We start from the raw sequence: 14,192 nt of genomic DNA, 5'->3' as shown, positions 1-14,192 counted from the left end.
ACAAAGCTGTGCATGAAAGACTGTTCCCTGCAGAAACTGGGTAATGATGAGTCACCGGTGCCCGCAGCAGGCACAGAATCACCACGTCCTCTCCCTGCTCCACGCCCACGTGCCTTACTCCCTGCCCTCTTCATCTTGGTTGACAGATAAAGATAAGCAGAAAAGTACTAAAGGCTTAGTGTGCTTATTCCTGAACAGCTTCTCCTAACAGGTATAAGAAACACTAATTTTCAAAAGTGTGGACTAGACTTTATTATGAGCTAATGTGGCCTACACAACTGTAAAGTGGTGTGTTTGGTGAACTTTACTTTTTTTTTTTTTTGGGAAGATCTGACTACAGAGCGAGTTTCACTCACACGGAGACCGTGCAGACAGTTGTAAACAGCGCTGCAAGGCCCAAAAAACCTCCTCTATGTTATCCTATGTAGTGTTTTTCCACAATTTAGCTGGATACGGGTGGAAAGACACTAATAGGAAATTTTTGAAAAAATGTGCAGCAGGCTGCACTATTAGCAAAAAAGAACAATGTATTTTACGGTATGAGGCAGTGACGCACCCTGAGCTGAATACAACCGGCTGTGGCTGCACACAGACTACAGGGCGAGCTGCACTCACACGGAGACCGTGCAGACAGCCGTAAACGGCGCTGCAAGGCCCCAAAAAACTCCTCTATGTTATCCTATGTAGTATTTTTCCACTATATTGCTGGATACGGGTGGAAAGCCACTAATAGGAAATTTTTGAAAAAATGTGCAGCAGGCTGCACTATTAGCAAAAAAGGACAATGTATTTTACGGTATGAGGCAGTGACGCACCCTGAGCTGAATACAAAAGGCTGTGGCTGCACACAGACTACAGGGCGACCTGCACTCACACGGAGACCGTGCAGACAGCCGTAAAAGGCGCTGCAAGGCCCAAAAACCCTCCTCGATGTTATCCTATGTAGTGTTTTTCCACAATTTAGCTGGATACGGGTGGACAGACACTAATAGGAAATTTTTGAAAAAATGTGCAGCAGGCTGCACTATTAGCAAAAAAGGACAATGTATTTTACTGTATGAGGCATTGACGCACCCTGAGCTGAATACAACCGGCTGTGGCTGCACACAGACTACAGGGCGAGCTGCACTCACACCAAGACCATGCAGACAGCCATAAACGGCGCTGCAAGGCCCAAAAAACCTCCTCTTTGTTATCCTATGTATTGTTTTTCCACAATTTTGCTGGATACGGGTGGACAGACACTAATAGGAAATTTTTGAAAAAATGTGCAGCAGGCTGCACTATTAGCAAAAAAGTACAATGTATTTTATGGTATGAGGCAGTGACGCACCCTGAGCTGAATACAAAAGGCTGTGGCTGCACACAGACTACAGGGCGAGCTGCACTCACACGGAGACCATGCAGAGAGCCGTAAAAGGCACTGCAAGGCCCAAAAACCCTCCTCTATGTTATCCTATGTAGTGTTTTTCCACAATTTAGCTGGATACGGGTGGAAAGACACTAATAGGAAATTTTTGAAAAAATGTGCAGCAGGCTGCACTATTAGCAAAAAAGGACAATGGATAGAACAGTATGAGGCAGTATGAACCCCCCTGAGCTGAATACAACCGGCTGTGGCTGCACACAGACTACAGAGTGAGCTGCACACACACACACACAGAGACCTTGCAGAACGCTGTTAAAACAGCGCTGCAAGGCAAAAGCAAGGTGAACACACAGCGGTTGCTAAATTAGCCTGGGAAAAGCGCAATGAAGCAATTCGCTATCTCAACTGGCCCTCAGTCAGAACACAGCATCCTGTCCCTAACTGAATTCACAGCAGAGTGAGCGCAAAATGGCGGCAGCGTTTTTTATAGTGCATCATGACATCATTTCAGCAGCCAATCACAGCCTTGCCAGTAGTTACATGCCCACCATGCTGAACAGGATGTGCCCACACTTGCAATCAGTCCTCATTGGCTGAATTCGTGCAGTTGGAATTCTGTGAACTTCTGATTCCGGTATCCGATATGCGGTAAATATCGGAACTCGGAATTCCGATACCGCAAATATCGGCCGATACCCGATACTTGTGGTATCGGAATGCTCAACACTACTGTTCATGTCTTTGTCAGTGGGCAAACTTACAAAATCAGCAAGGGATCAAATACTTATTTCCCCACTGTAATTTTATTCTGCATTGCAACCACATCTATATTTGTGACTGCAATGCACTCCATCAGCCTTAATACGATTCCATGCGCATCCTGGGGGACACATAGTGACCCTCATATATAATACCTCTCACTGCCTCACATACCCCCCTCTGTTCAAAGTTGTGGGGTGGAACAATTGTCACCATACAGGGGGTCCATGACAGGGCATTTGCATTTCGCTGCGACTTCCCTGCAGAGAAACCATCTGTTGACCCTTGGCATTTCTCATCCATACCGAGGGTGAATGAGCTGTCACAAAGCGCAATGGTCGACTGAGTAAATAATAGTGTAGGAACTCCAAGGCTCACTTAATGGCAAGGCAGTCTTTCTCCACTACGCTAAAATTTTTCTCGGCCAGGGTGAGTTTCTTACTTAGGCAGGTGACTTGATGTTCCTTTCCGTTCCCCTCCTGCAACAGGACCGTTCTTAGGCCCACGTTAGAGGCATCCAGCTGCACGATGAAATGTTTCTGGAAGTTGGGGTTAATGAGGGTTAATGGGGTTAATGTCTGCACAGCACCACCTTCATGGATTAGTATGCTTCTTCCATCGGGGGTTCCAACGAACCATGACCAACTTCTTCCCCTTGAGGAGATCTGTTGGCGATGTTGTTCTCCCCAAAAAATTTGCTGTAAACCTCCGGTAATACCTGACAATTCCGAAAAACACTCTCACCTATTTGGTAGTAACAGGTTGGGGCCAATTCTGAATGGCCTTGATGTCATTTATTTGGGGTTTGATAACCCCACGCCCGATGACGTATCCTAAGTACCGGGTTTCCTAAAGCCCTATTGCACATTTCTTGGGATTTGACGTCAAGCCCGTGGCTCTGAGCAAATCTACTACCGCTTGTACCCGTGACAAGTGGGTATGCCAGTCAGTACTAAAGATGATGTCATCCAAGTACGCTGATGCATACTCCTGATGGAGTTCTTGCACTATATCCATCAACCTCTGTAAAGTGTCTGGGGCCCCATGTAGTCCAAAGGGCAAGGCAGCAAAGTGGTATAGACCCTCTGGTGTTTTGAAGGTGGTCTTTTCCTTTGCTGACTCCGTAAGAGGCACCTGCCAATAACCTTTGGTCAGATTGAGTGTGGTAAAGTACTGGGTTTGACCCAGTTGCTCAATCAGCTCATCCACCCGGAGCATTGGATAAAGGTCGAACTTCGACACCTCATTTAATTTCCGGGAAGTCATTACAGAACAATAATGAATCTAATCTGAGGATTAGCTCATTGGGCTAGCCCAGTAACTGCGGGATTCCTCAATTACTCCCAGCTGGAGAATTTGTATTACCTCACTCGAGATCGCTTGTCTCCAGGCCTTGGGTACTCTGTATGGTTTTATTTGCACCCTTACGTGAGGCTCAGTGACAATGTCATTCTGGATGACAGAGGTATGATTGGGTAGCTCCTAGAATACATCTGCATTCTCTTGTACTAATTTCCTAACCTCTCGACGCTGCTGTTTTGAGAGAGTGTCTCTTACTTTTACCTCTCTCTCAGCCTCGTCCTTGGCTGGTGGCAGAAGCTTCCCTGTTGGTATGACCAGGGTTGCCTCCATGACCAAACATTGCTGGTCCTTCAAGGCCTTTAGTAGGTTCACATAATATGGCTGTTCGGGTTTTCTTTTCCTGGGCTGGTAAACTCTTTAGTTCAATTCCCCCATTTTTTCCCAAACCTCATATAGACCTTGCCACTTGACAATAAATTTACTCTCTGCTCTGGCATTAACACCCAATCCCCTTTTTTAAAGGATTTGACCATGGCCCTTTGATTATGTGTGACTCTCTGCGGCCTGGGCATCCTTCAGATGCTCCTTTACTATGGGCCTGACTGCCACAATCCGGTCCTGCATGCTTGACACGTGCTTGATTGTACTTCTATGTGGTGTTGGCTCCTGTTCCCATGTCTCCTTAGCTACGTCCAGCATCCCCCTCAGATGCCTGCTATACAATTGCTCAAAATGAGAGAATCCTGAGGAATCCTGTGGTACCTCGTGGATTGCAAACATCAGATAAGGCAATAAAATGACCCAATCCCTCCCATCCTTGGAGACCACCCTTTTGAGCATGGACTTGAAGGTTTTGTTGAAGCGCTCAACTAATCCGTTAGTCTGGGGGTGATACACTGACGTGTTCAACTGCTTTATCTTGAGAAGTTTGCACAGTTCCTTCGTCGCCTTGGGTGTAAAAAGAGTCCCATGATCAGTAGGGATCTCCTTTGGTAGCCCAAGGTGACAGAACATGGCAAACAAATCCCGGGCTATAAGATTAGCTAAGGTGTGCCAAAGCAGAATGGCCTAGGAGTACTGGGTGGCATAGTCTACGACCACTAATGTGTTCATGGTCCTGGGTGGATTTTACTATTGGCCCTGCCAGATCCATTGCATTTTGCTCAAAAGGTACCTCTTGGAGTGGTTGGGCGACTGCGGTCTGTGGACGAGCTCTCGCTTCTGCAGGAGGACGAGGAGGAGGAGGAGGGGGTGCGAACGGCTACAGCCAACTGTTTCCTAGACCGTGGGCTAGGCAGAACTGTCCCAAAATTGCTGTCCCCTGTGGACCCTGCATCCACCACATTCACCCAGTGTGCCGTGATGGACACGTAACGTCCCTGGCCATGCCTACTGGTCCATGCATCTGTTGTCAGGTGCACCTTTGTACTCACAGATTGCCTGAGTGCATGGACGATGCGCTCTTTAACATGCTGGTGGAGGGCTGGGATGGCTTTTCTCGAAAAGAAGTGTTGACTGGGTAGCTCGTAGCGTGGTACAGCATAGTCCATCAGGGCTTTGAAAGCTTCACTTTCAACTAACCGGTAGGGCATCATCTCTAACGAGATTAGTCTAGCTACGTGGGCGTTCAAACCCTGTGTACGCGGATGCGAGGCTAAGTACTTCCTTTTTCTAACCAGAGTCTCATGTAGGGTGAGCTGGACTGGAGAGCTGGAGATCGTGGAACTAGTGGGGGTGCCGGTAGACATGGCAGACTGAGAGACGGTTGGAGACGGTATTGTTGCCGCCGGTGCCCTAGATGCAGTGTTTCCTACTACGAAACTGGTGATTCCCAGACCCTGACTGCTTTGGCCTGGCAAAGAAACCTGCACAGATACTGCAGGTGGTGCGGAAAATGGTGGCCTTACACTGACGGAAGGGATGTAGCGTTGCTGACTAGCTTCATTGGCCGAGGGTGCTACAACCTTAAGGGATGTTTGGTAGTTAGTCCAGGCTTGCAAATGCATGGTGGTTAAATGTCTATGCATGCAACTTGTATTTAGACTTTTCAGATTCTGACCTCTGCTTAAGGTAGTTGAACATTTTTGACAGATGACTTTGCGCTGATCAATTGGATGTTGTTTAAAAAAATGCCAGACTGCACTCTTTCTAGCATCGAATCCCTTTTCAGGCATTGCAGACTGAGCTTTAACCGGATGGCCACACTGTCCTCCAACAGGTTTTGGCTTTGCCACGCATTTTGGGCCAGATACGGGCCCGGCAGATGGAACCTGTTGCGATGTTGATGCCTGCTGTGGCCCCTCCTCCTCCGCTTCAGAACTACTGCCGCCTGCACCCTGTTCCCCCAATGGCTGCCAATCGGGGTCAACAACTGGGTCATCTATAACTTCCTCTTCTAGCTTGTGTGCAACTTCGCCTGTGTCACCGTGTAAGTCGGTGGTATAGCGTTCGTGACGGGGCACCATAGTCTCATCAGGGTCTGATTCTGGATCAGTAGCCTGCGATGGCAATGTTGTGGTCTGAGTCAAAGGACCAGCATAGTAGTCTGGCTGTGGCTGTGCATCAGTGCACTCCATGTCAGAATCTACTTGTAATGGGCATGGCCTGTTAACTGTTTCACTTTCTAAGCCAAAGACGGTATGTGTAAAGAGCTCCATGGAGTAACCCGTTGTGTCGCCTGCTGCATCCTTCTCTGTTGCTGTTTTTGCTGAAGAGGACAAGGAAGCGACTTGTCCCTGACCGTGAACATCCACTAACGACCTGCTGCTTTTACATTTACCAGTTTCAGAAGAGGAGGCAAAAGAGCTAGAGGCTGAGTCAGCAAGGTAAGCCAAAACTTGCTCTTGCTGCTTTAAAAGCGGTTTTCCTACTCCCAGAAAAGGGAGCGTTCGAGGCCTTGTGTAGCCAGACGACAAACCTGGCTCCACAGCTCGAGACTTAGGTGCTATATTGTTTTTCCCACGACCACCCGATGCTCCACTACCACTACCATCATTACCAGCTGGCAATGACCGCCCACGGCCACGACCTCTTCCACCAGACTTCCTCATTGTTTTAAAAACGTCACCAAACTAATGGTATTTGTTACTGTCAAACAACTTACAAGGTGAACTCTAACTTCTGTATGATTTAGATATCCCTTTATAGGTGGGTGACACCGCAAGGAAAATCAGGGACGATGTTACACACTCTGTTTTCTGTGGCACCAAATGAGAGAGATGCCACACACGCAGGACTGTCACCCAAGCACAAAGGCCAATATTAATCTCCCACTATTTTTTTTTTTTCAGGGAGAATTTTGATACCAAATTAAAAAAAAAAACACTAGGCTTTCTATGGCCCACTATTTCAGAGAGATGGCACACTCAGGACTGGCACACAAGCAGAAAGGCCAATATTAATCTCCCACTGTTTTTTTTTTCAGGGAGAATTTAGATACCAAATTAAAAAAAAAAAAACACGAGGCTTTCTATGGCCCACTATTTAAGAGAGATGGCACACTCAGGACTGGCACACAAGCAGAAAGGCCAATATTAATCTCCCACTGTTTTTTTTTTTTCAGGGAAAATTTAGATATGAAATTTAAAAAAACAAACAAACACCGGGCTTTCTATGGCCCACTATTTAAGAGAGATGGCACACTCAGGACTGGCACACAAGCAGAAAGGCCAATATTAATCTCCCACTGTTTTTTTTTTTTCAGGGAGAATTTAGAAACCGAATTTTAAAAAAAAAAAACTAGGCTTTCTATGGCCCACTATTTAAGAGAGATGGCACACTCAGGACTGGCACACAAGCAGAAAGGCCAATGTTAATCTCCCACAGTTTTTTTTTTTCAGGGAGAATTTAGATACCAAATTTAAAAAAAAAAAAAAAAAAACACAGGGCTTTCTATGGCCCACTATTTAAGAGAGATGGCACACTCAGGACTGTCACAAAGGCAGAAAGACCAATATTAATATCCCACTGTTTTTTTTTTCAGGGAGAATTTAGAAACCAAATTTAAAAAAAAAACCACCGGGCTTTCTATGGCCCACTATTTAAGAGAGATGGCACACTCAGGACTGGCACACAAGCAGAAAGGCCAATATTAATCTCCCACTGTTTTTTTTTCAGGGAGAATTTAGATACCATATTTAAAAAAAAAAAAAAAAACACCGGGCTTTCTATGGCCCACTATTTAAGAGAGATGGCACACTCAGGGCTGGCACACAAGCAGAAATGCCAATATTAATCTCCCACAGTTTTTTTTTTCAGTGAGAATTTAGATACCACATTTAAAAAAAAAACACAAAGCTTTCTATGGCCCACTATCTAAGAGAGATGGCACACTCAGGACTGGCACACAAGCAGAAAGGCCAATATTAATCTCCCACTGTTTTTTTTTTTTCAGGGAGAATTTAGATACCAAATTAAAAAAAAAAAAACACGGGGCTTTCTATGGCCCACTATTTAAGAGAGATGGCACACTCAGGACTGGCACACAAGCAGAAAGGCCAATATTAATCTCCCACAGTTTTTTTTTTCAGGGAGAATTTAGATACCAAATTTAAAAAAAAAAAAAACACAGGGCTTTCTATGGCCCACTATTTAAGAGAGATGGCACACTCAGGACTGGCACACAAGCAGAAAGGCCAATATTAATCTCCCACTGTTTTTTTTTCTTTTCAGGGAGAATTTAGATACCAAATTTAAAAAAAAAAAAACACGGGGCTTTCTATGGCCCACTATTTAAGAGAGATGGCACACTCAGGACTGGCACACAAGCAGAAAGGCCAATATCAATCTCCCACTGTTTTTTTTTTCAGGGAGAATTTAGATACCAAATTTAAAAAAAAAAAAAAACACGGGGCTTTCTATGGCCCACTATTTAAGAGAGATGGCACACTCAGGACTGGCACACAAGCAGAAAGGCCAATATTAATCTCCCACTGTTTTTTTTTTTTCAGGGAGAATTTAGATACCAAATTAAAAAAAAAACACTAGGCTTTCTATGGCCCACTATTTAAGAGAGATGGCACACTCAGGACTGGCACACAAGCAGAAAGGCCAATATTAATCTCCCACTGTTTTTTTTTTCAGGGAGAATTTAGATACCAAATTTAAAAAAAAACACTAGGCATTCTATGGCCCACTATTTAAGAGAGATGGCACACTCAGGACTGGCACACAAGCAGAAAGGCCAATATTTATCTCCCACTGTTTTTTTATTTTTTTCAGGGAAAAGTTAGAAACCAAATTAAAAAAAAAACCCTAGGCTTTCTATGGCCCACTATTTAAGAGAGATGGCACTCTCAGGACTGGCACACAAGCAGAAAGGCCAATATTAATCTCCCACTGTTTTTTTTATTTTTTCAGGGAGAATTTAGATACCATATTTAAAAAAAAAAAAAAACACGGGGCTTTCTATGGCCAACTATTTAAGAGAGATGGCACACTCAGGACTGGCACACGAGCAGAAAGGGCAATGTTAATCTCCCACTGTTTTTTTTATTTTTTCAGGGAGAATTTAGATACCAAATTTAAAAAAAAAAAAACACGGGGCTTTCTATGGCCCACTATTTAAGAGAGATGGCACACTCAGGACTGGCACACAAGCAGAAAGGCCAATATTAATCTCCCACTGTTTTTTTTTTTCAGGGAGAATTTAGATACCAAATTAAAAAAAAAACACGAGGCTTTCTATGGCCCACTATTTAAGAGAGATGGCACACTCAGGACTGGCACACAAGCAGAAAGGCCAATATTAATCTCCCACTGTTTTTTTTTTCAGGGAGAATTTAGATACCAAATTACCGGATACCAAATTTTTAGATACCAAATTTTTAGATACCAAATTACCAAATACCGGTGCTCAGGAAGGATATCCGGTGCTCAGGAAGGATACCCGGTGCTCAGGAAGGATATAATGGAACTAGAGAGAGTACAAAGGAGGGCAACAAAATTAATAAAGGGGATGGGAGAACTACAATACCCAGATAGATTAGCGAAATTAGGATTATTTAGTCTAGAAAAAAGACGACTGAGGGGCGATCTAATAACCATGTATAAGTATATAAGGGGACAATACAAATATCTCGCTGAGGATCTGTTTATACCAAGGAAGGTGACGGGCACAAGGGGGCATTCTTTGCGTCTGGAGGAGAGAAGGTTATTCCACCAACATAGAAGAGGATTCTTTACTGTTAGGGCAGTGAGAATCTGGAATTGCTTGCCTGAGGAGGTGGTGATGGTGAACTCAGTCGAGGGGTTCAAGAGAGGCCTGGATGTCTTCCTGGAGCAGAACAATATTGTATCATACAATTATTAGGTTCTGTAGAAGGACGTAGATCTGGGTATTTATTATGATGGAATATAGGCTGAACTGGATGGACAAATGTCTTTTTTCGGCCTTACTAACTATGTTACTATGTTACTAAATTTAAAAAAAAACACTAGGCTTTCTATGTCCCACTATTTAAGGGAGATGGCACACTCAGGACTGGCACACAAGCAGAAAGGCCAAAATTTATCTCCCACTGTTTTTTTAATTTTTTCAGGGAGAAGTTAGAAACCAAATTTAAAAAAAAAAAAAACACGGGGCTTTCTATGGCCCACTATTTAAGAGAGATGGCACACTCAGGACTGGCACACAAGCAGAAATGCCAATATTAATCTCCCACTGTTTTTTTTTTCAGGGAGAATTTAGATACCAAATTTAAAAAAAAAAAACACAAAGCTTTCTATGGCCCACTATTTAAGAGAGATGGCACACTCAGGACTGGCACACAAGCAGAAAGGCCAATATTAATCTCCCACTGTTTTTTTTTTTTTCAGGGAGAATTTAGATACCAAATTTAAAAAAAAAAAACACGGGGCTTTCTATGGCCCACTATTTAAGAGAGATGGCACACTCAGGACTGGCACACAATCAGAAAGGCCAATATTAATCTCCCACTGTTTTTTTTTTTTTCAGGGAGAATTTAGATACCAAATTTAAAAAAAAACACAAGGCTTTCTATGGCCCACTATTTAAGAGAGATGGCACACTCAGGACTGGCACACAAGCAGAAAGGCCAATATTAATCTCCCACTGTTTTTTTTTCAGGGAGAATTTAGATACCAAATTAAAAAAAAAACACTAGGCATTCTATGGCCCACTATTTAAGAGAGTAGCACACTCAGGACTGGCACACAAGCAGAAAGGCCAATATTAATCTCCCACTGTTTATTTAATTTTTTCAGGGAAAAGTTAGAAACCAAATTAAAAAAAAACCCTAGGCTTTCTATCGCCCACTATTTAAGAGAGATGGCACTCTCAGGACTGGCACACAAGCAGAAAGGCCAAAATTAATCTCCCACTGTTTTTTTATTTTTTCAGGGAGAATTTAGATACCAAATTAAAAAAAAAAAAAAAAAAAAACACGGGGCTTTCTATGGCCAACTATTTAAGAGAGATGGCACTCTCAGGACTGGCACACAAGCAGAAAGGCCAATATTAATCTCCCACTGTTTTTTTTATTTTTTCAGGGAGAATTTAGATACCAAATTAAAAAAAAAAAAAAAACACGGGGCTTTCTGTGGCCAACTATTTAAGAGAGATGGCACACTCAGGACTGGCACACAAGCAGAAAGGCCAATATTAATCTCCCACTGTTTTTTTTTTTCAGGGAGAATTTAGAAACCAAATTTAAAAAAAAAAACACTAGGCTTTCTATGGTCCACTATTTAAGAGAGATGGCACACTCAGGACTGGCACACAAGCAGAAAGGCCAATATTAATCTCCCACTGTTTTTTTTTTCAGGGAGAATTTAGAAACCAAATTTTAAAAAAAAAACACTAGGCTTTCTATGGTCCACTATTTAAGAGAGATGGCACACTCAGGGCTGACACACAAGCAGAAATGCCAATATTAATCTCCCACTGTTTTTTTTTTCAGGGAGAATTTAGATACCAAATTTAAAAAAAAAAACACAAAACTTTCTATGGCCCACTATTTAAGAGAGATGGCACACTCAGGACTGGCACACAAGCAGAAAGGCCAATATTAATCTCCCACTGTTCTTTTTTTCATTTCAGGGAGAATTTAGATACCAAATTTAAAAAAAAAAAACACGGGGCTTTCTGTGGCCCACTATTTAAGAGAGATGGCACACTCAGGACTGGCACACAAGCAGAAAGGCCAATATCAATCTCCCACTGTTTTTTTTTTCAGGGAGAATTTAGATACCAAATTTAAAAAAAAACAAAACAAGGGGCTTTCTATGGCCCACTATTTAAGAGAGATGGCACACTCAGGGCTGGCACACAAGCAGAAATGCCAATATTAATCTCCCACTGTTTTTTTTATTTTTTCAGGGAGAATTTAGATACCAAATTAAAAAAAAAAAAAAAACACGGGGCTTTCTATGGCCAACTATTTAAGAGAGATGGCACACTCAGGACTGGCACACGAGCAGAAAGGGCAATGTTAATCTCCCACTGTTTTTTTTTTGTCAGGGAGAATTTAGAAACCGAATTTAAAAAAAAAAACACTAGGCTTTCTATGGCCCACTATTTAAGAGAGATGGCACACTCAGGACTGGCACACAAGCAGAAAGGCCAATATTAATCTCCCACTGTTTTTTTTATTTTTTCAGGGAGAATTTAGAAACCAAATTTTAAAAAAAAAAACACTAGGCTTTCTATGGTCCACTATTTAAGAGAGATGGCACACTCAAAACTGGCACACAAGCAGAAAGGCCAATATTAATCTCCCACAGTTTTTTTTTTTCAGGGAGAATTTAGATACCAAATTTAAAAAAAACAAAAAAACACCGGGCTTTCTATGGCCCACTATTTAAGAGAGATGGCACACTCAGGACTGGCACACAAGCAGAAATGCCAATATTAATCTCCCACTGTTTTTTTTTTCAGGGAGAATTTAGATACCAAATTTAAAAAAAAAACACTAAGCTTTCTATGGCCCACTATTTAAGAGAGATGGCACACTCAGGACTGGATCACAAGCAGAAAGGCCAATATTAATCTCCCACTGGTTTTTTTTCATTTCCGGGAGAATTTAGATACCAAATTTAAAAGAAAAAAAACACGGGGCTTTCTATGGCCCACTATTTAAGAGAGATGGCACACTCAGGACTGGCACACAAGCAGAAAGGCCAATATCAATCTCCCACTGTTTTTTTTTCAGGGAGAATTTAGAAACCAAATTTAAAAAAAAAAAAACAAGAGGCTTTCTATGGCCCACTATTTAAGAGAGATGGCACACTCAGGACTGGCACACAAGCAGAAAGGCCAATATTAATCTCCCACTGTTTTTTCTTTTTTCAGGGAGAATTTAGATACCAAATTTAAAAAAAAACACTAGGCTTTCTATGGCCCACTATTTAAGAGAGATGGCACACTCAGGACTGGCACACAAGCAGAAAGACCAATATTAATATCCCACTGTTTTTTTTTCAGGGAGAATTTAGATACCAAATTTAAAAAAAAAAACACTAGGCATTCTATGGCCCACTATTTAAGAGAGATGGCACACTCAGAACTGGCACACAAGCAGAAAGGCCAATATTTATCTCCCACTGTTTTTTTAATTTTTTCAGGGAAAAGTTAGAAACCAAATAAAAAAAAAAAAAAACCTAGGCTTTCTATGGCCCACTATTTAAGAGAGATGGCACTCTCAGGACTGGCACACAAGCAGAAAGGCCAATATTAATCTCCCACTGTTTTTTTTATTTTTTCAGGGAGAATTTAGATAACAAATTTAAAAAAAAAAAAAAACACGGGGCTTTCTATGGCCCACTATTTAAGAGAGATGGCACACTCAGGACTGGCACACAAGCAGAAAGGCCAATATTAATCTCCCACTGTTTTTTTTTTCAGGGAGAATTTAGATACCAAATTTAAAAAAAAAACACGAGGCTTTCTATGGCCCACTATTTAAGAGAGATGGCACACTCAGGACTGGCACACAAGCAGAAAGGCCAATATTAATCTCCCACTGTTTTTTTTTTCAGGGAGAATTTAGATACCAAATTTAAAAAAAAACACTAGGCTTTCTATGTCCCACTATTTAAGGGAGATGGCACACTCAGGACTGGCACACAAGCAGAAAGGCCAATATTTATCTCCCACTGTTTTTTTAATTTTTTCAGGGAGAAGTTAGAAACCAAATTTAAAAAAAAAAAAAACACGGGGCTTTCTATGGCCCACTATTTAAGAGAGATGGCACTCTCAGGACTGGCACACAAGCAGAAAGGCCAATATTAATCTCCCACTGTTTTTTTTTTTCAGGGAGAATTTAGATACCAAATTTAAAAAAAAAAAAAAACACCGGGCTTTCTATGGCCCACTATTTAAGAGAGATGGCACACTCAGGACTGGCACACAAGCAGAAATGCCAATATTAATCTCCCACTGTTTTTTTTTTCAGGGAGAATTTAGATACCAAATTTAAAAAAAAAAAACACAAAGCTTTCTATGGCCCACTATTTAAGAGAGATGGCACACTCAGGACTGGCACACAAGCAGAAAGGCCAATAGTAATCTCCCAATGTTTTTTTTCTTTTCAGGGAGAATTTAGATACCAAATTTAAAAAAAAAAAAACACGGGGCTTTCTATGGCCCACTATTTAAGAGAGATGGCACACTCAGGACTGGCACACAAGCAGAAAGGCCAATATCAATCTCCCACTGAATTTTTTTCAGGGAGAATTTAGATACCAAATTTAAAAAAAAAAAACACGGGGCTTTCTATGGCCCACTATTTAAGAGAGATGGCAC

This window comes from Ranitomeya imitator, chromosome 1 (genome assembly GCF_032444005.1).
Source record: "Ranitomeya imitator isolate aRanImi1 chromosome 1, aRanImi1.pri, whole genome shotgun sequence".
NCBI classification, from domain to species: Eukaryota; Metazoa; Chordata; class Amphibia; order Anura; family Dendrobatidae; genus Ranitomeya; species Ranitomeya imitator.
This window is presented reverse-complemented; position numbering follows the sequence as displayed.